The sequence below is a fragment of the Brachycentrus maculatus genome, unplaced genomic scaffold (genome assembly GCF_059751285.1).
Source record: "Brachycentrus maculatus isolate JH-2025_06_01 unplaced genomic scaffold, ASM5975128v1 h1tg000032l, whole genome shotgun sequence".
Classification (NCBI taxonomy): Eukaryota; Metazoa; Arthropoda; class Insecta; order Trichoptera; family Brachycentridae; genus Brachycentrus; species Brachycentrus maculatus.
Window position 1 is genome coordinate 1,534,032 of NW_028280786.1, and position 25,969 is coordinate 1,560,000.

Below are 25,969 nucleotides of genomic sequence, written 5' to 3' on the forward strand. Positions count from 1 at the left end.
GTACAGCAATTTCACTTCTTAAAATGGCTCGAATAATGTACTTTTTCAGTTGATTTCGTTCTAGAGAATTCTCACATTGTGCACCAGAGATTTTCTCTCTAGAAATGGTCGAGACAGCGAATCTTTTAGCTGAAGAGTCTTGAGTCTTATCAGATGGGTAAAATCATTCACTTTAGAGGAATCGAACAGCCATTTGCTCGAGATTTATTTAACTTCTTTGTCTTGTTCCATCTTTTATATTCGTGTAGTGGGCCTTCCGCGTGGGAAGCGATAAGATTGGAACTTCGTCCCTATTTGCCAGCAATAGTTTTGAAGAAAAAAACACATGATCGATTCAATTAATAATCGAACTCATTCGATTCAATTTGTATTAATTTTATTAGATTTAAGTTTTGTACTGGTGGATTTAAGATTTCTTGGTGGAATTTTTATAGAATAAAATAATATTATATACTTTTATATTACATTATAATAATTATATTATATTATAATAATACTATGTTGTATTTTCCTAGTGAATTTTATTTGACCAGCAACCGAGTTTTGTCGTAACGACATCATCAGACTGGTGTGAGGATAGACAAAATTCTATATTATATACACGATAAGGTAGGTGTTGAAAACTATCGTTTTATATAGTTTTTCTCCGACAAGGTAAAATTAATATTATAATAATAATTACATGTAAGTTATGTTAAAAAATGTAAGTTATGGTTCTTTACCATAACTGACATGTTATTATTATTATTACTATCATACAATACTTAAACAGATTAAATTGAAATTCATTTTCTCAGAAAAAGATTAAATAAAATCATGGTTTTCAATCCCTGATGTCAGTGAAATATAATAATGTGGAAAAAATAGTTGTTATTTTATTCTATGCATTAATTTTGTCAAAATCTCTTTGTTAAATAACACATTTAATCTAAAAGAGATTTGTCTTTACGTACCTAATTTACTTTTTTGTGATTGAGTAATTTATTGTGTTTGTAATATTATTTTTACGTAAACCTCCCGTTATGTAATTTGTTTACTTTAATTTAATACTTTTTCTCTGTGAACACCCTTATATAAAATAAACACGGCGTTTTCCATTAAGTAAGCTAATATTACATAACTGAAGAATTTAAGTGAGCACCAAAGAAAACGTAAACCTTGTATAATAAATAATTAAAATCTTATTATATAACTTGGTAACAGTTAACCATCGGTCAAAAATAAACGAAAGATGCTTATTTAACTTTTTGTTTAAAAACATAAAATTTCATAATTATATATTTTTAAATTAATAAAAAACTGAATATAATTATGTCTGTCCGCCTCCGTAGTGTAATGGTCAGCACGCTTGGCTACCGTTCTGGAGGTCCCGGGTTCGATTCCCAAGGGAGTAAAAATAAATATAAGTGATTTTTTCACTGTAATATTTATTCAATATTACCATGGACTGGTACCTGAAGCCGAGGGCTGATCACCTTTCCTTCATGTGTAAAACGATCATGATAACACTACGTTTATAAGACACAGTACCCTATGCACCATTGGGGTGCGGATAAGGGTTTTATTATTATTTATTATTATATAATAATAATTTTTTAGGTCTTTTGTTCTCAAGGGGCCCATTCGAACTCGAATATGTTCGATGAGCAAATGAACATACACGAAAGCTTCTATTACGAGTCGATTGCCAAATAAAATGACATGTGGGATACGTAGGTTTGGACACGTGTTGGAAACTGTGAAAATGTTGGGGTTCCGAATATATCTCGAGTTTTTTTTTCCGACAAGTCAAACATGTTCAAGTGTGAATGTAGGGTTTTATTCTGTAGAATATGTTCGGAAATGGTTGGCAGAATCATTCCTTTTTTAGTAATCACTTTGGAAACTAATAAACACAAGAAATCATCTCTCAGCAATGTACATAAATCACAAATAACACATGTTATGGTTAATTAAATAGAACTATAAGATCCATAACACGGAAACACATAAAAAAATCTTTCATATACCTCTTTTGGCCATAAAAACTTTTTACTTATTTTTTTTTATACAAATATGTTAATAAAATTAGTACATAACCACTCACCGAGATTTTTGTGTCAACCAGTTTCGAGACGTACCCGTCTCTTCGTGAGGACAATCACTAACACAGCATGCAAACAATACTACCCTTCACCACCATAGCACTATTTACACACTCAAAACTACACAAAATGTCTAACACATGCGATTTTTGGTCGACCCGAAGACCAACATGCACTATGGTTTTCAATACAGACATGCATTACGAGCCGAGGTTAAACATGCAATAAAATTAGACCTGTAAACGAATCAACTTATTTACTCGTAGGATGAAAGGAGTGGGCGGGGTTCGAATTGGATACTGACGAATCGTGCTTAACCGATGTCAAATGTCGTAAATGGTGCTATGGTGGTGAAGGGTAGTATTGTTTGCATGCTGTGTTAGTGATTGTTCTGACGAAGAGACGGGTACGTCTCGAAACCGGTAGACATCAAAATCTCGGTGAGAGGTTTTATACTATTTTTATTAACATTTTGTAAAAAAAAAAAAAAAAATAGTAAAAATGACTAACCACAAAGTAAATGCTTTAAATATTAATAATATTGAGAATATTATAAAAACTTTGATTATTATGAAATAAAGTTGTACTACCTGCTTCCACTATCCATAAAGTAATTATTTATAGGAACTTAACATAATATAACTATTCATAAATGTGGAATATAGTATGTTATCATTCAAGGTAATGGAAGTAGGTAGACTTGAAATAGATTACATCATTTGGCCATGTCTTATTTGATTTCATGTCATAAATAATTTACTTTTCATATTATTTTATTAATTACCACTGTGACAGGAAAACTCGGTATGGGCAAATAATTTCAATTTGAAATTTTTAATTATGTATATGAGAAAAACAAAGCACGATCAGGTTTGCCAAATACTTGAAAGTGGTCAGGTTAGGAGTCGTAATAATCGGCGGGTATGTATGGGGAGATGCATGAACGTGGAAGAGGCGAAGAATGTTTGCAAAGACAGAGTGGTGTGGCGTTCTATTCTCTCTGCCTACCCTTGCGGGGAAGCGGCGTGATGGTTAGTTAGTAAGTTAGTTTTATGAAATAAAATAAAATAAATTAATTTACAAATGCCAAAGATTAATAGTGACTTTTTACTCTTATATAGTTTTGTCGTCTGATTTCCCAAGTGAATTTCATTAAATAAATTCTCACTTCACTTAAAACAAAAGAATCTATTACAACATTTTGAGTGTGTCCAAATACTTGTTCACAAAATCTGGATTATCTCCAATTACATGAGTTATTTTCATATTATTTTTTTAAATTATCTGGTCAAATTATAAGCTTAATAATAAAAATGAAAATGGTATTTTCTGGCGTTTCTCATGTGTGTGATTATAATCCAGGATTCGGATCTCACATACTAATATAAGAGTTTCTGCTTAATAAAAAGCTTCTTTACATCTCACCAATAGATGTCTCTAGTGAAGTTCTAGTGATTCATGAACAAGGTTTCTAAATTGGTTCATATATATAGAACTTCCAAGAATTTGAGTAGTGTGGTTGTCAATAATGGGTAGAATTGGTGAATGTTACACGTGTGTAAAGTGATCACTTAAACCAGCCTATGACGGTCGTCAGCCCCGTAAATGCCCAGACTTCCATATTCTTCTTCATCTTTGATGAGATGTCAAGAATCTATAATTTTGTTTACTTGATTACCCTACCGATACAGAGTTATTACTACTTATCTTCGAATGCCGACATAACTCTGTGTAGAAATTAGTTGATTTCGAACGAGTTCTACAAATACTTGCATTATCATGACTCAGCTTCCTGGTGGAAGGTATTCTTTTCCCTAAGGACTCATCATTTCCACAGGATAGTTAGTTCAGTAAAAGAACCATTTTTCATTCCCGGAACTCATTACGTATGTTTCTTAACGGTAGTTTTTTTCTGACGTCATCTTCTTTTGTTTTAAAATGGGACGATTCATCAGGTTTTGTTAGCGTCCTAAATAATGGAGGAGTATTATTTATTTATCTGTTCTATCTTTTATTTAAAAGTTTAGCTTTGATCTGTTTATATAGCAACATCACCATCGTAAAATGATGGTTACTATTATAATATATATATTTTTTAACAAACCCGCACATTATAAGATAATGCTGCATTAATTTAGGTGGTGTGTTATGAATTTTCCCAAGCGATTAAGAAAATAACTTGTCAACGCATTTTTGACATCACAACATAGATGCAGAAGAATATGAAAGTCTGGATATTAAAAAGGGATTATGACCTGTCATAGGCTGGTTAAGTGATCAATTTACACACGTGTGAAATTAAAGTGAAAACTTAATCAACCTTTCTCTGTAAATACCCAGAGTTCAATTTTTCTTTCATCTATGTTGAGAAATCAAAAATGTGAAAATAATCCTAAGTGGAGAAATCCAGATTTGTAAACAAGTACTTGGACACACTCGAAAATTTGTGCACTTGTAAATGACTTATCCAAATTATTGATTACGTTTCGATAGTAAAAAAAAACCTTTTTTATTTGCGACTCATGTAATCTACGTATGTTTTAATGATCAATATTTGTAATAATGTACACAAATATTAAACTTTTCCCCCTTTTTTTAAATGCCTTACGACTCGTGGTTGAGTTGTGGCGTAGAGTGACCTCGAACTTGAAAACTCTGACTCAGAGTTCGCTACACCACGAGACTGCAATCGATTTGTTTGCTTTGATTCGTTTGATTATTATCTGTTTTATCATACATTTTCAATCATTAATATTTTGTCCCCGTCAAGCCCTTCGATTTAGCTTTTCGATGGAGTTCTTTAAAATAAAATACTAGTTTGGTCCATATTTTTTTTTTACAATTTTGTAAGAATTACCTATAAAACAGAAAAAACATAACTTTCATACAATTCTTAAACTTAAATGTATATCGGAATGAAATAAACGTGACCATAAATAAAATAAGAAGTTTAATGTCCTTTTTCACATTGGCAGTAATGGACGAGACTTAAATATATATAGAATCCTTGGAAATTTTAAATCCATTTAGCTGGGAGTATCATCATTATACACCATATTTCCGAAAATAGCCCATTAGTTTTCAATACATTCATTCGGTTAGCACATTCGCTTTGTATCGATTCTTATATAATTCTATAGGGACTATCACATTGTGTTTAAATTTGATAATCTACGCACATTAATATTTTGTTATATTGTAATATTGTTATAGTGTCTTTACCTGAATTGTAATATTGTTATATTGTTATAGTGTCTTTACCTGAAATTAAAATTGAAACCAAGGATACGAGTGTTTCTTCGCTACATATAGAAGATGTATGAACTAATATATATTTTGAAGTAAAATATGTAATCTTTTAAATTGTAACTTTCATCCTGTTTTCACTTAAGACGTTTGTAGGGTCTATAATGTATGAAAGAGGAATATTATCAAGTAATTAAACAATTTTCTCCATCTCCTTAGTGTGATGGTCAGCACGCTCGGCTACCGATGTGGAAGTCCCGGGTTTGATTTCCAGGATGGGGGAGGGGGTCAAATAAATAAAAGTGATTTTTTCACTGTAATATTTATTCAATATTACCCTGGACTGGTACCTGAAGCGCAAGGCTGATCACCTTTCCTTCGTGTATTTCATGATCAAGATAACGCTGCTTTTATACAATGCAGTGCCCTATGCACCATTGAGTGTGGATCAGGGTTGGAAGAATAAAAATAAGGGAGTGATTCTTGTAAATTATTAATTTATTTTACGTTTCACCTGTTAATTAAAGAGATCAATAAATATTCAGAAAAGTATTCTCTTAACGTGAGATTTCGTAAGGTTTAATCCTCGTAAATTAATATATTATATTCTATTCTACTACGACTGCCACTATTACCGCGCTTTTTATCTGCAGGGGTAAACAGTTAGGATGAAACTCCATACTCGTCTGTCTGACATAGATAGACTCCTAGGTTCCTCTATTTCTATTCATCTACCTACTCGTATGCTTTCCAATGACGTGTACTTTTTACACGATTAGATCTGAGGTTCTGATTTACTTGGTCGTGCCAAGTCTTTTTTGTCCATCCTCGTTCTGTTTTCCCATTTATATAAGGTAAATATACATTCTACGTCATTCTCATTCATTACCTATTCATCGTTCCAATTATCAAAATTATGTCATTACACCTTTGTCAATATTTACAATTACCCCTTGCTCACCTTTAAACTCTTTCACATTATATCTGTCAAATATCGATTCTCCATGCATTTGGATTTTAATTTGGCAAATAAAAAAATCAAAAGCTTTTAACCGTCAGGCAGATATTGTGTCAGAGGGTAGGAATGTCTGATGAGGAGGGTGTGAATCGTTTGAAGAGATTATTGAAAATATCGAATACCGCCACCCCGACATTTGATTTATACAACTCTGTTTTTTAGCGTCACCTCGTTAAAAATCATGAATCGTCAAATACGAGCTTTTTTATGTGTTTTCATTACTCGTAGAACTTTTCATATCAAATTAATATATAACACACACATATACATATATATATAAACGTTTAATAAAAAAATTATTACTCGTAGTACTTTTCATATCAAATTAATATGTAACACACACATATATACAAATGTATACTAAAAAAAAATCATAACTCGTAGTACTTTTCATATCAAATTAATATGTAAAACAAACATATTTACAAATGTATAATAAAAAAAATCATCACTCGTAGTACTTTTCATATCAAATTAATATGTAACACACACATATTTATATACAAATGTATAATAAAAAAAATATATTTTCACTGTTGTATAATATTGTCCGCCTTCATAGTGTAGTCATAGTCAAAAGTCAACACGCTCGGCTACCATTCTGGAGGTCCCGGGTTCGATTCCCAGGGAGAGTCAAATAAATATAAGTGATTTTTTCATTCTAATATTTTTTCAATATTACCCTGGATTGGTACCTGAAGCGGAGGCCTGATCACATTTTCTTCATGTGTTAACGATCAAGATAACGCTGTGTATATATAATGCAGTGCCCAATACACCATTGGGGTGGGGATAAAGGTTTGAAGATAATATTCCATGTTGGTTGTGAAACACTGGATTGAATGGTTGTGAGGTAACAGAAGAGCGATTGATGTAATAAAAAAACAGTTATATTTAACTTTTATTATAAGCATCATACACCTACTGTTTTTGATTATAAAACGAAAATTTTCTTTAATTTTGAGTGTTATAATGTAGCCCGAGACTTTTTTACTATATCCAAAATTATTATTGTTAGTCATAATGAATGGTTGAAAATTAACACAATTGGATATTTAACAAAAGAACTATAATGTAGTGAAAAACTCCCAATAATTAAAATTTAATTAAATACTAGCTTTACCCGACCAAGCGTTATTTTGGCTCAGACTAGTTAAATGAAAAAAAAAATCAATTCTCACATATATAACGTTCTTCATTCTGCCCACTACAAATTCCGAATTTTTCATATTTCTGTCCATATTTTTCTTCATTTATGTTGAGATATCAAATCGTTTTTTGTTTTGTTTCTGTTTAAAGTATGTACATATAAACATACAATGACGCTTTGCTTAAAGTATTTACATATAAACATTTAACGAACATTATAGTTCGACATATTTTTATTACTGATATAGGACACAAGGAATACAGGATATTAGGTAACTGGTTACCAATTATGCAATTAGAACGTCTCGTCTCAACATCTGCTGCATTGATGAACAGATTGCTGGAACTTATTGAATACGGAGTCAACATGAGAAGGTAGAAGACGGAATGGGGTTCACAAAGAGAAGGTATCTCAAGAACTCCATGGGCAATTGTGTACTCAATTTGATGATCATATCTGATACTTGACATGCCTGCTATAAATAATATGGATATTTACAACATTTTTAGTGTGTCCAAATACTTGTTTACAAATCAGGATTATCTCCAGTTATAGGAGTCATTTTTCATATTATTATTATTAAAAAAATTAAAACAAAATAAATTAAATAAATTAAAATAATATGAAAAATGACTCCTATGATTGGAGATAATTCAGATTTGTGAACAAATATTTGGATACATTCAAAATGTTGTAAATAGATTAACTGGTTAAATTATAAGCTAAAATAATAAAATGAAAATGATTTTTTCTGGCGTTTCTCATGCATGTGATTATAATCCAGGAATCGGAATAAAAAAGTTTATGCTCTACGAAAAGCTTATTTTTATCTCACAAATAGATGTCTCTAGTGAAGTTCTAGTGGATCATGAATAATGTTTCGAAAGTGGATCATATATAAAGAACTTGTAGTTGTCAATAATGGGTAGTATTTGTGAATGTTACGCGTGTGTAAAGTGATCACTTAAACCAGCCTATGACGGTCGTCAGCCCCGTAATTGCCCAGACTTTCATATATTTTTTCATCTTAGATGAAATGTCAAAAAAAATATGAAATATGGATATTGTTAGCAGGTCAGATTCAGTAGACAATATTTTCCAGAACACTCGATATAATTTTTTTGTATAATTTTCTTGATGTATCGATTACCAATCTTTGTTACAAGGTGTTTTTACATCATGTTATCAGGTATATTGAGTGACATCGATACTTTAAATCATACTCCCGCAAGAATGACATTATATAAAAATCAAATGTTTTCTGTTTTCCTGTCATAATAAAAGGTCTTTCTTCAAGTGAGTGTATGTTTATATTGAAGGTAGAAAAAAATATTATTTCATATATTATCAACAATATTTTCAATATAAACCTAAGTAAATGCTGAAATGATGTTCAGCATTTCAGTACTCTAAAACACATTTTAGAGCAAAATAGTTTTTTTTTGTTTTATAAGACTAACAAAAAAATATCGTCATTTTCTTTCACGCGGTTTTTCAATACTTTCGGCTGAATAACTTATTATGTTATTTTTTACCTCAAAATTGTCAATTAACATACTATGAAGTTGGAATTTGTACCTAAAATCCCATACCAACCCATCCCAACAGTTTTATCACTGTCTGATATAATGTGCGGAAATAGGATATTTTCACTCAAAAACATATGTTACATTTTGTTTTTTAAAGTAAAAAAAATGCATTTTAAACCTTGGTGTTATTTAGATGAATGCATATACTTCAACTGATATCACGTAGATAAGTTTTAGGATTTCACCAAGAGAAGTTTTTGGACTTGCATTCATTGTTTAATTGTGTGTGTTTGTGTGTGTGTATGTATGTCTGTGCGTGTGTTTAGGTATGTATATTATTACATGTTTCAAATTACATGTTATTTATTACATGTTATTTTTCTAATCTATTTTACGAAAACTTAACGATCAGAGGCCAGCATAGTTCACCTCAAAGTTTAGAATACAAATATGAGAAAAAATAAATATTTTAACGTACAACGAAAATTAAAGCATGTTCATTTTTAAAATAATTATATTTTTTTCCAAATATTTTTGTATTGGTGGTTGAAAATTCTAGTCTCATTATTAATTATTAACCATGAATAACTTGAACCTAATAAATTATGGCATAATTTCTGATTGGCGAAACGCCACATGCCTAACCTGCATTTCATTGGAGACAACTAAGTCAATTATCAATCCTTCCAGTTTCAGATTGTGGTTAATTAGTCTGTCAGGCACTACTGCCGCTATAATTGGAGAGGCAGTACTGGAGGCTGTAGGTAGAGCTAAACCATACGACTACCCATATGCACACGGTATTTGCGCACATAAATCTGCTGTGAAAATCATTTAGGAGAGATAAATTTTACCTATTTGAATGCACGACTAACGGAAATTGAAAAAATCTTGCAATTATTTAAGAAAAAAAACGAAGGGCAACTGTAAAAAAATACACTGATTTGGTATCTCATGCTTATTTTATATTGCTTATTAAAAATATGCAATTGTGAATTATATTTGGTAATCTTTTACCAATCCAATATCTAGTTATTGTTCACAAATCTAACTCAAATCAACCATAGGTACTGTCGCGGACTCGCACATGAAGCGACGTTCGAATCATTTCATACTTTATTTATGGTTTCGGGATTCACTTTGTGGTAAACTATGAATCAATTGGTAGTAAACTTGTTTTTTACCCCTTGAGTATTATATCAGTTTTTAACGACTAGTTTTGGAGGCTACAGATGATTCCATCTACGAGTTTGAATTTTGAAATCTGTATCTGTAGCTTCTGAAACAAGTCGTTAAAAATTAATATAAAACTCAAGTGGTTATAAACAAGTGTTTTATTTAAAATTTAGTAATATCATTTATTTAATTAAAATGAATTATTTAATTAAAATTATTTCATTCTATATTTTAAAAAATAACTTATATCTTTACCTTTCTCACAAGGATAAGCTCTATTTTAATACAATAAAAAATTCAATTGTTTGTTACAATATAAACTCATGTATATTTAAGAAGTCTAGTAAGTAATGATGATTTTTTTTTTAAATACTTAATTTTTTGACATCTCAACAAAGAAAAAATATTGAAAGTCTGTTTATTTACAGGGCTTACAATCTGTGATAACCTGGATTTAGTGATTTTCTTATATACGCGTAAAATTTTCCACATGATTGACAACCACACTAACTTCGAAAGTTATATTTATGCGAATTTTAAATAACTTTAAAATTTGGGATATTCGTATTCAACATGATTTAATACATATTTACTAATTAGCACATATTGTGTTTATATGTGTTGATTTACGTGTAAAAAACAAAACACGAATGAAATATTAAATGTATGAATTGTGGTAAAAAAACGAAAATAAAATGTTTGCAAAGTCTTACATTTTTTGATGATAATTAAAAAATACATACATTGAAATTGTAATACAGATATTTTATACTTAAAAATAAGTCGTAATGAATGTTTCGTTTATCGTTAATGTACTCGTGCTCTTAAATGCTTAAAAAGCTAAGTATTTTCTCAAGTGATCTCATCTCCCTCAGGAGTGTGTAAATACCAAACGGAAGCAGTCCCATTACTTTAGATGTTTAGATTATCCTGTATACATTTTTCAGATATGAAGAGGCCATTGCTGAACCGAGAGCTTAATTAAAAAAGTAAACGTGCCATGACCAGCAAAATAAGAGAAGAAATTTTTAGGTATACGTATTGGAGAAATTCAGAAAAACGAGCTTTTCATTTCCCTGAGAATAGACAATTTTACGCCAGAGTAATCGCCAAAAGGCTAACCAGAAGTAAGTTTCTCATAGCTTTTGAAAGTTCATCCGAAGACATTTTCCTTTAATCACGAGAGAACGCAAATTTGTATAATATGACAGATTTCGAAGGCTAAATGAAATTTGAGCAAATGTTTAGACGAAATTTTCGCAGCCGCGTTAATCCAATATAGCTGCGGTAAATTAAACTTTACTTGTCAATATTGGATTCGATTATAACATAATTTAATAATTATTATTTCGATAATACGAGTATTCGATATCGGGTAATGGAATACTTCCTCAACTCGGGGTCATGGTAGGTTCAATATTTTAATTATTATATTACCTCCATATATATTGATGATGATAAATATACATAAATAATCAAGAATGAGAAAAGTGTTAGGTATTCCAGTCGACTTACTAATTACTATACCAAAATAAAAGTTGCCTCTATTAAAAGAGATATGAAAATTTAGTAAATTGAGCTCCTTGATAAAAGTAAATTGGTAATGCTCCCTGAATCACCATAGTTAAAAAAATATAAATATTTAAAAGTATAAAAGGCTCCATTCATCGTGTATTCGTGTTTTAATTTAATTTATATTAATTGGCTTAATAATTCATTTAATATGGTTTAAAACATATTTTAACGAATGAATCATTTAAAATCTTACAATGGACCGCAAACCTAAAAACTTGAGTAAAATACTTGAAAATTGTTCAAAATGTAATCCCTCGTGAAATATTTTTGCCAAAAAATATGAAAAGGCGATTATGAAAGATTTTATTTTGTCGGCGGAGAATAAGGTGTAGAATTAGAGATAAGTCATCTTTTTACCGTTCATAATAAAGAGAGATTCCGTTACAAGTTAATTTAGTTAGGGTTGCAAAGCTCGCCGTAACTATGCGTGCTCGTTAACAACGTTCGCCCCTTATGAATACTTTTCGTTAATTAAACCTAAGGGTGGCTATTCTTTTTAATACAGGTGTTGGGAGGAGGCTCAGTGCATTGCAGGGGAAGATAATCGGGGAAGAGGTATTATCCCCTCAGGTAATTTGCTTCTAAAAATGTTCAAGGTCTGTTCAACAATGCAACACAGTACAATGGTACGAGGTAAAAACATGCTTGGATTTTAATTTACTGCCCTGATAGAATATATTTTATGATTTAAGTATAATTCATGTGTAAAATTCTACTTGTAAAATACCTCAACAATGGCAAGCTTTTTAAAATGACAATTGTTTTTTTTTTCAAACTTGTTTAACGCATAAATATATTTATAGATTTTCACAAATTTATTGAATTTTGCATTTTGTTATACCTATGAACTGTATGCACTAAATTTTTATATATTTTCAAATATATTCATAGATTCTTACAATTTTATTTAATTTGACATTTTGTTACATTTATGAACAATTTGTCTTAATGCAGACACGCACTGCATGTATTGCAGTTAATGGAACATCTAAATTTATGTCCTCCTTCATAGTGTAGTAGTTAGCATATTTGGCTACCATATTTTATTTATTGTTTCGGCATTAACTTTGTGGTAAGACATGTTACAATGATTAAAGAAAACACTTGTTTTATACCACTTGAGTTTTTATTAAAGACTACATGTTTCAGAAGTTAAACTTCCATCATTCAGGTCTGTATAATAACAGTTATTATACAGACCTGAATGATGGAAGTTTAACTTCTGAAACATGTAGTCTTGAATAAAATCTCAAGTAGTATAAATCAAGTGTTTTCTTTAATCATTTGGCTACCATGTTGGAGATCTTGGGTTCATTTCCTAATTTTGTCAAAATAAATATAGATGTTTTTCCATTGTATTTTAAATTTGTAATTACCCTAAACTGAGAAGATAAGATAAAGTAAATTTATATTTGTAAGTAAAATAATATGAAAAAAATACCGCTATGGAATAAAAGTATCTCAATAACGACTGCTTACATCGCAATATAAAATCGAAAAGCCAATTTTGTGTTTAATATTTTTAATTTTTTTGCCAGCTTAGAAAAATTATAACTAAAGCAAAAAAATATTGAGACACATTTAAAAAATGTAATAACCTTAGAAACTTGTATGTTTCTGAAAAGACATTTCCGCAGGTATAAAAAGAAAGAACAAAGATTAAAGGATTGAAGACATCCAGGTCAAAAAGTTTTTATTTTAATTTTTCCATTTAAATTATTATCGGAGTTCACCCCATCCACAAGTTTCGAAGTCGGGCGTATAATATTAATTATTGTTTGATAATTACTTAAACTGATTCAGAGAATGTTATATACACATATCATCTTACACTATTAATGAAGCTTACATCAAAGATTAATTTCCGCAAGCATTGAGCTATATGTTATTAATCAATTCCGTTTATTTTCACAGAATTAAAACAGCCAACCTTCCCGTTCCCGACCTTGTGTATGTAATATTATTTGGGTAGGAAACCGTAATAACGCAGAACACACAGAAGCAATAAAAGCGCTTGTTTGTTTCACCGAGGGAAAATGATTTTGGATTAGTAAAATTCAAATGTTGTGAAACAATTAATTACTTAAACCACATGTTGTTATGTGATTTAAACAAAACAGAATATGGATATTATTAGTAAAACAATATTTTCCTGACTTCGAAGAGGTTAGCGAAAAAATTAGAGGACTCATAAACGAGTTAACATATTTTGAGTGCGTCCACTTCAATTTTTGTTTATATAGAAATCTCAACATAAATTAATCCATGTTGAGATATCGATATAAATAAAAACCAACTCTCATATCGCTCACTCCTTTCAACAACGTCATAAAACAAAAAACTTGATTTTCTCTCAACATGAATTAATCTATGTTAAGATTTCGATATAAATAAAAACCAATACTCATATCGCTCACTCCTTTCAACAACGTCATAAATCAAAAAACTTGATTTTTGAAGAGATCGTTTTTAAAGTTTAAGAACATAAAGAAATATATTAAAAATAAATATCAAGCCATTTATTGAAAATTATTTAGTGATTTAAAAGAAAATATTAAATAATACCTTTTCTTCAAAATGCAAAAACAACACTTTTTGCCCTGTAGCGGGTAAATATTAAGCTAAAAATATGCCGCTTTTGCCGGGATATAGTACATTTTCTGGACATTCCGAAATCATGCACAACTGAAAATTGTCAATTTTTAATATATGACGTTATTGAAAGGAGTAATTCATATATGAAATACCCAGATTTATGAAATTTCGACACACCCAAAACATTGTGAATAAAAAAACTGGTCAAAATACAAGTTGAATAAAAAAATTCAAAGCGACTTGTAGAATGTAAAAGATCATTTACATACATTCCATGAAGGTCTCTGCTGAATAAAAAACTTAACTCGACTCAATCACACATGGTGCTGAGAACTTGCATGTGAAAAAAGGGGTCAATGGAAGGATATATATATACAACTTCTGAAATTTGAGATATGTGGTTATTAAATATGGCTATAATGATGAATTTTACGCGTGTATAATATAATCACTTAAACCGTCCTATGACAGGTCATAAGTCCTGCAAATACCCTGACGTCTACATTCTTCTTAACCTATGTTAAGTTATCAATTTACTCGTAAATAAATTAATGAACTATTTTGACAATCAAACAAATCCCCTAAATTTGTAAACAAATTAATAATTTTCAAAAAAGTGTCAACAAAAATTAGCCGATGAAAAAATAACTATTTTTATTTTATTTCTAATCAACAATAATAGATACATGCATATGTGTGAACTTACGAATAGAACTTATTCGTAAGTTAACACATATGTGTGAACTTACGAATCTGAACTTATCAACCTTCACGAATCTTTTAATAATATAAATATCTGTTTTTTGTGCAAAATATGTCAAATTGTACAGTACGCACTGGATCAAAAGAATTCGTCTAATATAAAATTCCGTATCAAATTCTTGAGCTCAAGGTCTCTTCCAAATACAAGTCACGCGTCACTTGAATTTTTGAATATCCTTTAATTTTATTTAACACTGTGAAATACATAATGCGGAACTGTTGTTTTCTGTTGATTTTCATTTAATTATAATATTGTTCCCAGGTGCCAAAAATTTACATCTCTTTTTTGTGTGTAATCATCATAGGTTTGAGTGATGATTAGATTGATCGCGTGTTTTTAAGACACAAATTGTAAATAAATCATCTTGATAATCGCAAAGTTTAATTTGATTATGAAAATTATTCGAATGATTTTGAAATAGTATCGATGGCCAAAAAAAAGCACTTTGTTGGAAGACAAAAATTTAATGATGGATATTTATGAATCTCGTTTTCATATTTACATTTAAGGTAACAATATTTTTTACTGCCCACATTTTCATTTGATTTAATTTAAAAAACAAATAGTTTTTTTGAAAATATTTTCTTTAAAGTCAGTTAATTATTGTTATTATTTTTTCTCCTATCTTTATCTTCTCTTATTACTTTATTTATTGTTATTACAATGTTTTTTGTTTGTTAGAGCTAAAATCACTCGTAAACGAGTGGGGTCAAAAAAACAATCATTCATGGATTGTTAGATCTGAAATTTTGATCGGGTGATTTCAACGAGTGACTTTTGATATTTTTTTATAATCAAGATACATTAAATGTGTTAATAAATTCGAAGATTTTGAATTTTGAGCGTTTAGAGGACGAAGAAATTACCTTATATACTATGTGGCGTTATTGAAAATCTCGTCACTCAATTTTATAAAACTTTATATATGCAGTATTGTAAGAATTGAATTCGTATCTCAGTTGAAACTGACATTTGGAATTTCCATCTGTCGGAAACTTTGTGAAGTAAATACATTTCCTCAACTGACCATTTGAGACTTTCATATTCCATTCGTTACATTTATGTTGCGTTTTCGTTAAAACACCTAAAATATCTTCACATATCACCAAAATCGAAGATTTTAGTAAAATGAAAAAAAAAATGTTAAACGTAGAATTTTTTCAGTGAATGAATAAATCGATTTGCTCAACTGTTTTTAGTAGATTTATCCCATCGTCAGTTTTAAGATGAATTAAAACGCAAAAATTATGAGTTGAAGATGTACGACAATAATGTCAATCGTAGCATTTAATTGTTCTACATTAGTAACAGTATGATAAAATACAATATAATTTCCCATATAAATAAGTAAAAAAATCAAACTTGTCAAAATGAGTAAAAGTAAAACAACTAATCATCACGTCGATTCTCCGCAAGTGTAGGCAGAGAGAATAGAACGCCACACCAATCTGTCTTTGCAAACAATCTTGGCATCTTACGCATTCATTCATCTTCTCATTATTTCGACTCCTGATATGGTCACATAAATATTTTAAATACTTGATCATGCCATACTTTCTAAATTAAATTAAGTCATGGATTTAAATAATGAATTGTCTCGTTGGAATCTCTTCTTTTTCCCGATAGTTACCTAAGACAGCGTCGGCATAGATTGTTTCACATTCCTATACACAGGACCAACCTGCCGATGGTTATGCCTGTAGGAAGAGCTACCGCTATGTTGAACAATATCACATTGGATATTGATCTGTTCCATGTGTCCGAAGGAGTTTTCCGAAGCGGGATTCTTCTACACCTTTAAGTCTTCTTGCTTACTTTTACTTTTAATATATACGCCTTGAATATTGTTTGTTATGTATATATTATTTTTTATTGAATAAATTAAATTGAATTGAATTGAATTAAACTATTGTCCTGGTTTATTATTGTTTTTCTTATTATTTTTACTGTTATTATTATTATAGTATTATTTATTGGTTTATTATAGTCCGATGTATTATTGTCCTGGTTTTTTCACTACATTTCACTACATCCTAAAAATAAGTAATTGACAGTGACAATGAATTATATTGGGTACTTTTTTATTACATTAGTATAAAAGCTAGATACGGTGTCTGTCTGAATAATTGGATCAGCGAATGCGCGCTGGATGTAGTTTGCATATATTTTTGATAACAATCTTTATAGCGAGCATAAAGAGTTATTAAAGTAATAAAAGTGAGGTACTTTCCAGATATATTACCCCTAAAAAGCATAATAATATATTTCATTCATCAAGCACCACTTCATTTGAACTCTGGCATACTAGTGCAGGGGTCGGCAACATTTGGGTCGTGAGTCACATGTGGATCTTAAAGCAAATTGTGTGACTGTTTCTTTGTCAAATTCAAAATTATATTTTTATACATTTAAAAAAAAAGCTTTGCATATTAATTTTTAGTTCCGTTAGGTAAGGAGAGTTGGTGCCGTTCAAGCACATATGAGCCCCCATAAAACCTTATTTTGGTAAAAAATGTAAATATTTAGAAATTTTTCTATTTTTATCTTTTAGATTTTTTGTTTTCTCTTAAAATCATATACATGTAGTTTATATTAGCACTTTTAGTTTATTTTTATTTCTGATATCTATTATTTTCTTGCCAGTGCCCTTTATTATATACTAAAATATAATGTATACATACAAACAGGCCATGCCTTTGTGGGATCTTTTATTTGTATTAATTTTTTTTTCTTTTACCGTTTTTTGACATTATTTTTATTCTGATTTGTTTATTATTTTTAATTTCATTGTATAAAAAAAAATTGTAAAACATATATGGCTAACTATATGGCTGAAGTATTGCACCTACCACTTACTCAAGCTAGAATAAAGAGTTATTATTATTATTACTATTTTTATACTTGTAATTATGATATATTGTGAAATGCAAAAGAATAATAAAAAAACGACCTTTGAAAAACCATATTAGTTTCAAATCACGTTTATGTCCAATATACCAATAAAAGGCTCGTTTGATAGCAAACATACCTGTTTGAACAAAAGAGATCCATCTTTTAAACGTTTTAAACATTCGTGCATCTTTTAAACGTTTGATAAATTCAATAAAATTATTGTAAATTAAAAATTGGCTACCCAAATTTTCCAAACCCTTTTATTACTCACGTTTGGCTCTTTTGGTCCAAGAGGTTGCCGATCCCTGTACTAGTGTATACCTGAACGTAATATATCATATAGTGTAGGTATGTAGGTAGAGTATAGTCCAAGTAGCTGAGTTAGCGGTAGTCAGGGTTATATAAGCCCCTAAACCGAGCGGCTCGTGAAGTGTCACAATCGGGTCAGGGGTGACTCGCAACCCCGACCTCGGAAATCGGAATCTTTTTTCAGCACTGAAATTTTCACATGCTGAAACTAAATGCGAAAATGAACTTCATATTCCAGATTATCAAAATGTCAATCAATTGAAAACAATGTATGATATTTTATACACTGAAATAAACATAAAAAAAGAGTAAAAAAACTATCCCCAAAATAAAAATAAAAATATTTTGACGAGTTTCTTGAAATAATCCAGACAGGATTTTGCGTATTTATTTAAGTTTTAAATTTTCTTTTATTTTAAACCTTGTTCGCACCCAGTGGTGCATAGGGCATTGCATCGTATTTACGCAGTATTATCTTGATCATTACTTATATGAAGGTAAGGTGAATTATCCTGTGCTTCAGGTACCAGTCAAGGGTAATATTAAATAAATATTGTGAAAAATAGAAAATATTTATTTTAATCTTCTTGGGGATTGATCTCGGGGATTCTAGTGCGGTAGTTTAACGCGATAACCATTATTTGTGCTACAGATGTGAACAAATTAAGGAAGGCCTGTGAAAGAAATTTGAAAATGAAACATTAACATACACATACTCATATACACAACGTTAAACATATAAAAAGGTGTCTGATTTTATTAGACATATACTTTCAAAAATAATTTGAAATTTTAGTTAAGTAATTGTTGATAATGGGTAGAAAAGTGAATTTTACATAGAGATCACCTAAACCAGTCAATGGCAGATTGTAGAACTTAAAAAATGCTCAGGCTTCCATATTCCCATTTCAATGAGAATATGGAAGCCTGAGCATATTAGATATCATATTGAGATATCAATGAAATCTTACATGATTTTTTAAATAAAGTGACATAAGCCGTAAGGTTGTCGGTAGACTCTCGATAGCTAAACTGTCCTGAATTCGATTACCGCCAATAGATCCGAGTGTTTTTAATGTATTTTTTATATCTACGTTTCTTATACTTACTATCCTACTTGCAGACAAGTCTCGTAAAAAGAGGCTGTAAGGAGTAATTCTCTGAAAAAAAATCCATAGCTGATTCGATAGTTTAATAAAGTTTAGGCAAAAGATAGAAAAAAAATTCGTTTTGTTATTTTCGGTGAATTTTGTGAATATTACAAGTATAATGTCGAATTTGCGTTAGAATCGCATGGTGATAAGCACGTTTACAAGTAAAAGCTCTTCAGAGTATACCTGTTTATGAATGGAAATCATCTTATTTTACGCATGCAGCTCTAGTAACTATGGAGATTAGTTTTATTATGAAAATTTTACACTTTGCATATGTTATGATGCTAAAAAAATCTGAATTAAACAAAAAGAGTTAAATAAAACTCTCCTTTTTTTACTAAACAAATGTTGAATATACGTTTGTTTTTACCCTCTCTATAGTCAAAGTTACGAACGAGTGCCATGAACATGGAAAAATCATCAACATTCAGAGAACTTTGGGCATGTTGCCAAAATAATAATGAATGTCTCGAGAAGCAAGTTGTTACAGAGAGAGTTGAGTTAAGGAAGGCAAGCAAGAATATACGATGATATCTTACCACACGAACAGACCAAAAAAAAGCTTCACTTCAACGTACTTTATGGATTCTGATATTTTAACGACACGTCAATTATTTCATCAGTCAAAGACAATCGAAAAAACACGCATAATCGTTCAGTTCTAGCATATTAAATGGTTTTGTATAATATTTAATTATCTGTGATAAAAGTGATCACTATGGAAGAGGGAGGTCGTCGTTTGATCGTTTAGGAAACCTAATTAAAAGAAAAAAAACATAATAATCTTCTACCTGTTATCTTACACATAATACTCAATCTGTTTAAACTAAGGCCAACCTGATCCTCAACGTAAAACGTAACTACTGTTTAAGATAGTTTAAAACTTACAATACACGCAAACTTTTGCACTTTAGTAAAACACGTTTACGTACAATGTGGTAGTCGACTTAAGTTGGAAAATCGAAATTTTTCTAGGACCCGCGCAAAAAATGCAATCCATTCATAATATGAGAACAAGTAAGTTTTGATCCTTTTCTTCAAAGTGCCGGTTCTCGCCTTTAGCCTGACTACCAGCGACCACTATGTTTCTCGACACAGAATGCAAATGACAACGGGTTTGCTGAGCAAATTGTGGTGGAGTTTCATTATAGTTGTACATCGATAATGACTTTTGTTTCCAGCTTCCTGTTATGGAACTCATCTCGTTTATGGTCTGTAGATGCCCTACTAATTAAAAGCTCTTCCACATAACGCAACAGGGGATGCTGTTACCCTAATCCATTATTGGTAGCCTCCTAAAGACATTTCTCATTAAGATTAGAGGCCGCTCGTAAAAACGAAAATAATCGGTTTAATTCTAGGCGGCTTATATTGGACGAGTATTTTTGTAACCTCGAAAAAATAATATTCGGAAAATTAAAATTTGACAGCCAGTGAGACCGTTCAGGAAATGCCTTAGTGATTGTTGTCACAAAAAAGTCGGTGTGTGTTGAAGTGGTGCTAATCAAATGGTTTGCCCTTTTTATGAAGTGACGAATAATTATTACAAAGAAAATTAAGAACTCTTTTTATTCATATTCATAATACTATTTACTGAATGGTGTTATAAGTTGAATGAGATGTAATGATAAAATATTATTTCCGCATTCTAAAATATTTTTAATTGATTTTATTTTGGTGAAGTCGATCTGTTTATTACAAAAATGTATTTAATAATAAAAAATGGGAATATGTCATCAAAACACGATTTATTTTTTGGATGATTTTTATTAAATATTTCATAATTGTAACTAACTAACCATCACGCCGCTTCTCTGCAGGGGTATGCAGAGAGAATAGAACGCCACACCACTCTATCTTTGCAAACATTCTTCGCCTCTTCCACGTTCATGCATCTCCTAGTACATACCCGCCGCATATTTCGACTCAACCTGACCGCTTTCAAGTACTTGGCAATTTTTTTTCGGTCTTTCTCTGCTCCTTTTTCCAACAACATTCACCTCATAAATTTGTTTTACCGTTCTTTCCTCACTCATTTAGAATAGTAATGAATAACAAGAAAAAAAAACATAACAGATTAGCTCGAAAAAAGCGTTTTAAGAATAAAATGTATTTTAATATTTACAAGTATATCCAATATAAATTATGTGGAATAAACATAAACATATCTCGTGTATATATACATATACATATACATATGTATAAATTGCACACAACAATAATTTGCAAATCTATATTATTTTGCCATAAAGAAAAGACGATACATAAGTTCGTGTTAGATTTCATACAAAATTAAAATTGATCTCGACAGCTCTTATCTGAGAAGGGCATTGTCAAACTGTCGGGATGATTGATTTTCTGCGTTAAACAGTTCCATCATTATGCTCCTAATATACTAATAATGACGAGTCACTGTAAATAATTCAGAAGTGATTAGAAATTTCAAGTAAATCTTTACATTTATTGTCATTTCTTAATGTCGCCAATTCAAAGCATAATATTTCAAAGGAATTAGAAAAACGGAGGAAGAATAATGTATTAAGACTCCATCTTTTCCCCTTAATAAATTATCAACTTCAAAGCACTTCTCGCACCTTTTATTATGTCACATTAAATAAAATACTACAGGAGATATAAATTTATGATAATGTTTTATTTCCTTTTTATCGAAATGCCGCAGGATCTGCTTTTTGCAAATTTTACAGAGGGCTCGCGATTGCCTTCCCATATTTATTTTTATCGGTTCAGTACGTGACTTTTCGAGGGTTGGGGCGGAGGTAAAAATTGGTGAAGACAATGCCACCCCCGAGAGAACTTCGCAGTTTCGAGTGTTCTCTCGATCAAGTCTATTACTAGAATAGCAGGTTCTACAAACTTATTCTATTTCAATGGTACATTTAGCCGATAGTTTCTGCTGTTTTATGCACTTCCTTAGAAAACCGTAAACTTGTGGACCAACAGAGTGATTTCCACCAATTCACAAAACTTTCAATTTTAATTTAATTTTCTTAAGTAAAAATATGAAGTTTGTTCAATAACTTTTTTATCCACCCGATAAAAATTATGTAATTTTCGATCCACTTTCATTTGATTTGCCTCAAATTTCGTACAATTTTGTATTTTTGCTTAAAAAATTTTTTGAAACTAAAATCTTTGAAGTCCTTAATTTAAAAATAATATACAGGAATATATGAAATACAAGGCGCAAGCTTGCAAACATAAACGCATTTTCATTATTTAACAGTGGATGGGAGACCAACTACTAACCAAGGATTTATTTTCATTACTTTCAAAAATTCAATTGTTCCGCTCTAAGATTTCATACTTGGTTGGGTAAAGATTTTTTTCTCATGTTTTAATTTTTTTGTTGTTGGTAATTTCAGTTTATTACTAATAAATCTTTTAAAGATTTTTTTTCGTATTAACAACAAACCGTGCCACCAAAATTGCAGCTCATTTCATTTAGCAGTTAAGTTTAAAGACTGTGTTCATGGATAATCGCATAACATTTTCTTATGATACAACTTCAGTACCATTGCGTTCTGAAGTAGACTTCTAAAATGCTGGACAAAAGACGGTAAGAGATTAACCTATGACGAAATATGTGCCTAGTACATTTTAACTACACATGTGACCAATAAATAAGTGCTACTTTTTCGGAGAAGCGATTAGGATAGTATTCGCTACTTTGACATGACTTTTTCTCGATAAGTATTGAATTGATATGAATTATAATTTTATAGTAGGGGATTAAAATATAATAACTTTAAGCTATTACTATTATTACTATGCAACAAGCTGAAAATGATCAAATCAAAACGGAAGCAATTAACAACTTCTTAAAAAAAACGGGTTTTAATTCAATTATAAAATTTTATCACCCATGAAATTAAACCATTGATGTATTATTATTAATATATCTTTATTATAATAACATGCTTTTGATTGGAACAAGAACAGGAAGGTAATAATCGTTCAATATTTTAAAAGTGAAATTGTTGAAATTTATTTTAAGTAACATTTTATGTCATTAGCGTAAATAAAAAAATTCAAAATAATAACAATTATCATGTCTTTAATCCACATAATAATTCATTTTATTTCAGCTGAGGTATATTCAACATATATATTTTTAAAAATTCAATCAAGTTTTCAGCGATATATTTCACAAAAAATACAAAAAAGAACCATTTTATCATTCTTAAATCTGAAATAAATTATCGAGTAAGGTAAATTATTTATTATGCTCGCAAAGAAGCAAATTTTATGGAAATAAATTACGAACCAATGTAATTCCTTCAGACTCTTGGAATGATTTAAGACTAAAACATAAGTTTTCTTTGTGTATATATAATAAATGGCAGGCAATATCGATTTACTTCGGAGCTTTACATGTCTCCATTTGACGTCGTTTGATCAATAGTGTTGGGAGCATCATACATCACTTAGGATTGCTTAAAATGTCAACCTTGTCTTTATATTGAAAGTGATTATAAAGATCCACTTACCTTTAACAGTAAGTTTATATTGTTATTTGTGAAGTCATATTTAGGTTGGAATTAAATTAAAATTTTCGTTAGTTACAAATAAATATTTTCTCGCATAAAAATATAAAAAGTAATAATTGTACAAATATATCTAGGTACTCATATATTTAGTGTCACACATTTTTTCACTGCAAAGCATATGACAATCGCTTTTCTTCAGATAAGTTTGCCGTAGTTTTTACATCACTGAGGTAAATTCGGAGAAGTTCACATAAATATACCACAAAAGAACTTCCTATCCAATCCTCACATATACTTCATTTGATAGAATAAAATTCCTTTGACGGATGTTCGAACGGTGAAATAAAGAAATTATGCAAGGTGGAGATAAGTATTATCAATAAAATAAAGAAAAGTGTGTTGAGTGGTTTGGATATGAGGAACGAATGAGTGAGGAGAGAGTTGTTGAAAAAATAGGAGGCATGTAGTTAGACATAGGAGCAAAGAAAGAACGATGAAAATTTATCATGATAAAGTATTTCAAATGCTTGAAAATTCAGGTCAGGAGTGGGAATGATTGTCGGATATGTATAAGAAGATGTATGAATGTGGAAAGGGCGAAGAATGTTTACAAACTCTGCGGGGAAGTAGAGTGGTGGTTAGTTAATCATATTTGTACATCATAAGCTAGACAAATTATGATTGCAACTCTAATAAACATATCAGAAGAAAATTAATTAGAAAGGATTATTTTTCAGCAGTACAACGTAATTTTTTTCCGAAAAAAAACAGCAATTAAAATTTATGACTTTCATTTTTTTTAATTTAGTATTTAAATTCAACAATGTTTGAGAACGTATCGCTCACTCTTTTCAACAACGTTATATATAAAAAAAACTTGATTTTTCAGGAGATCGTTTTTAAAGTTTAAAAATATAAAAAAATGTATTAAAAATAAATATCAAGCCACTTATTGAACTTGCAAAATGCAAAAACAACACTTTTTGCTCAGTAGCGGGTAAATATTAAGTTAAAAATATGCCGCTTTTGCTGGGATATAGTACATTTTCTGGGCATTCCGAAAACATGCACAACTGAAAATTTTGATTTTTATATTTGACGTTGTTGAAAGGAGTGAGCAATACGTTCTCAAACATGGTTAAATTTAATACCAAAATTAAATACTAAATTAAAAAAATTAAAGTCATAAATTCTGTTTAATAAAAGATCATAAAAATGAGATAGAGAGAGTTAAAAAACTAAGATAAAATAATAATTCATGTCAACATCGTTGAAAAAATATGATACTGGGGTTTTTACTCGCTTCTTCTTATTTTAGGAAATTTTCGTTCAATTAACAGAAATCTATTTTCAAAAGTAAATATTAAATTAAACGATATAGGTACTGTTTCTCCGTTCGTTTTTGGCTGAAATAATTTTCAAGGAAAAAAATGTTTTCCTTCTTTTAATATTAAATTAAAATTTGTGGTTAAGTGGGCTTTTTGCTATGGAATTTTCGGAGGAGAAAATTGAATTGAAAATTTCTCTTTTAATACCCAAAATCTCAGCCTTTCCGCACTATGTGTTTCCAGACTAAACAAGTTACCATAGGATCGAGAAAACTGTTAAACTTCATTATGTCTGGAAGAAAGTGGAAAATGTATAGCGCCTCGGAAAGTAATTTAAAAGTTGTACGTAATCAGTAGGTAGCGAGGCATTTTTGCAAAACATCCCATCATATACTTAAATACTCCAGCTTTTAAACAAACATTTTATCGAAAGAAATATTTTAGCACTCTTTAACACTTTAAAATGAACCTATAGAAGGTCTGCCGATCTCACCTAAGATATTAATACTAATGCCTACCTTAAAAAATAACATCTTAAGATCTTTTAATGATATACAGGGTAGGACACAAAAAATAACGCAATTAGAAAATTATAAATTTTAAGAATTTTTATTAATATCACAACATACATACATACATACA

General features: G+C 30.1%; 1 protein-coding gene across 1 annotated transcript in view; it reads right to left on the minus strand.

Annotated features, from left to right (window-relative positions):
- Positions 1-25,969, minus strand: part of LOC148312813 (uncharacterized) — a 163,325-nt gene that overhangs the window by 128,816 nt on the left and 8,540 nt on the right. The gene's annotated exons all lie outside the window — the stretch shown is intronic.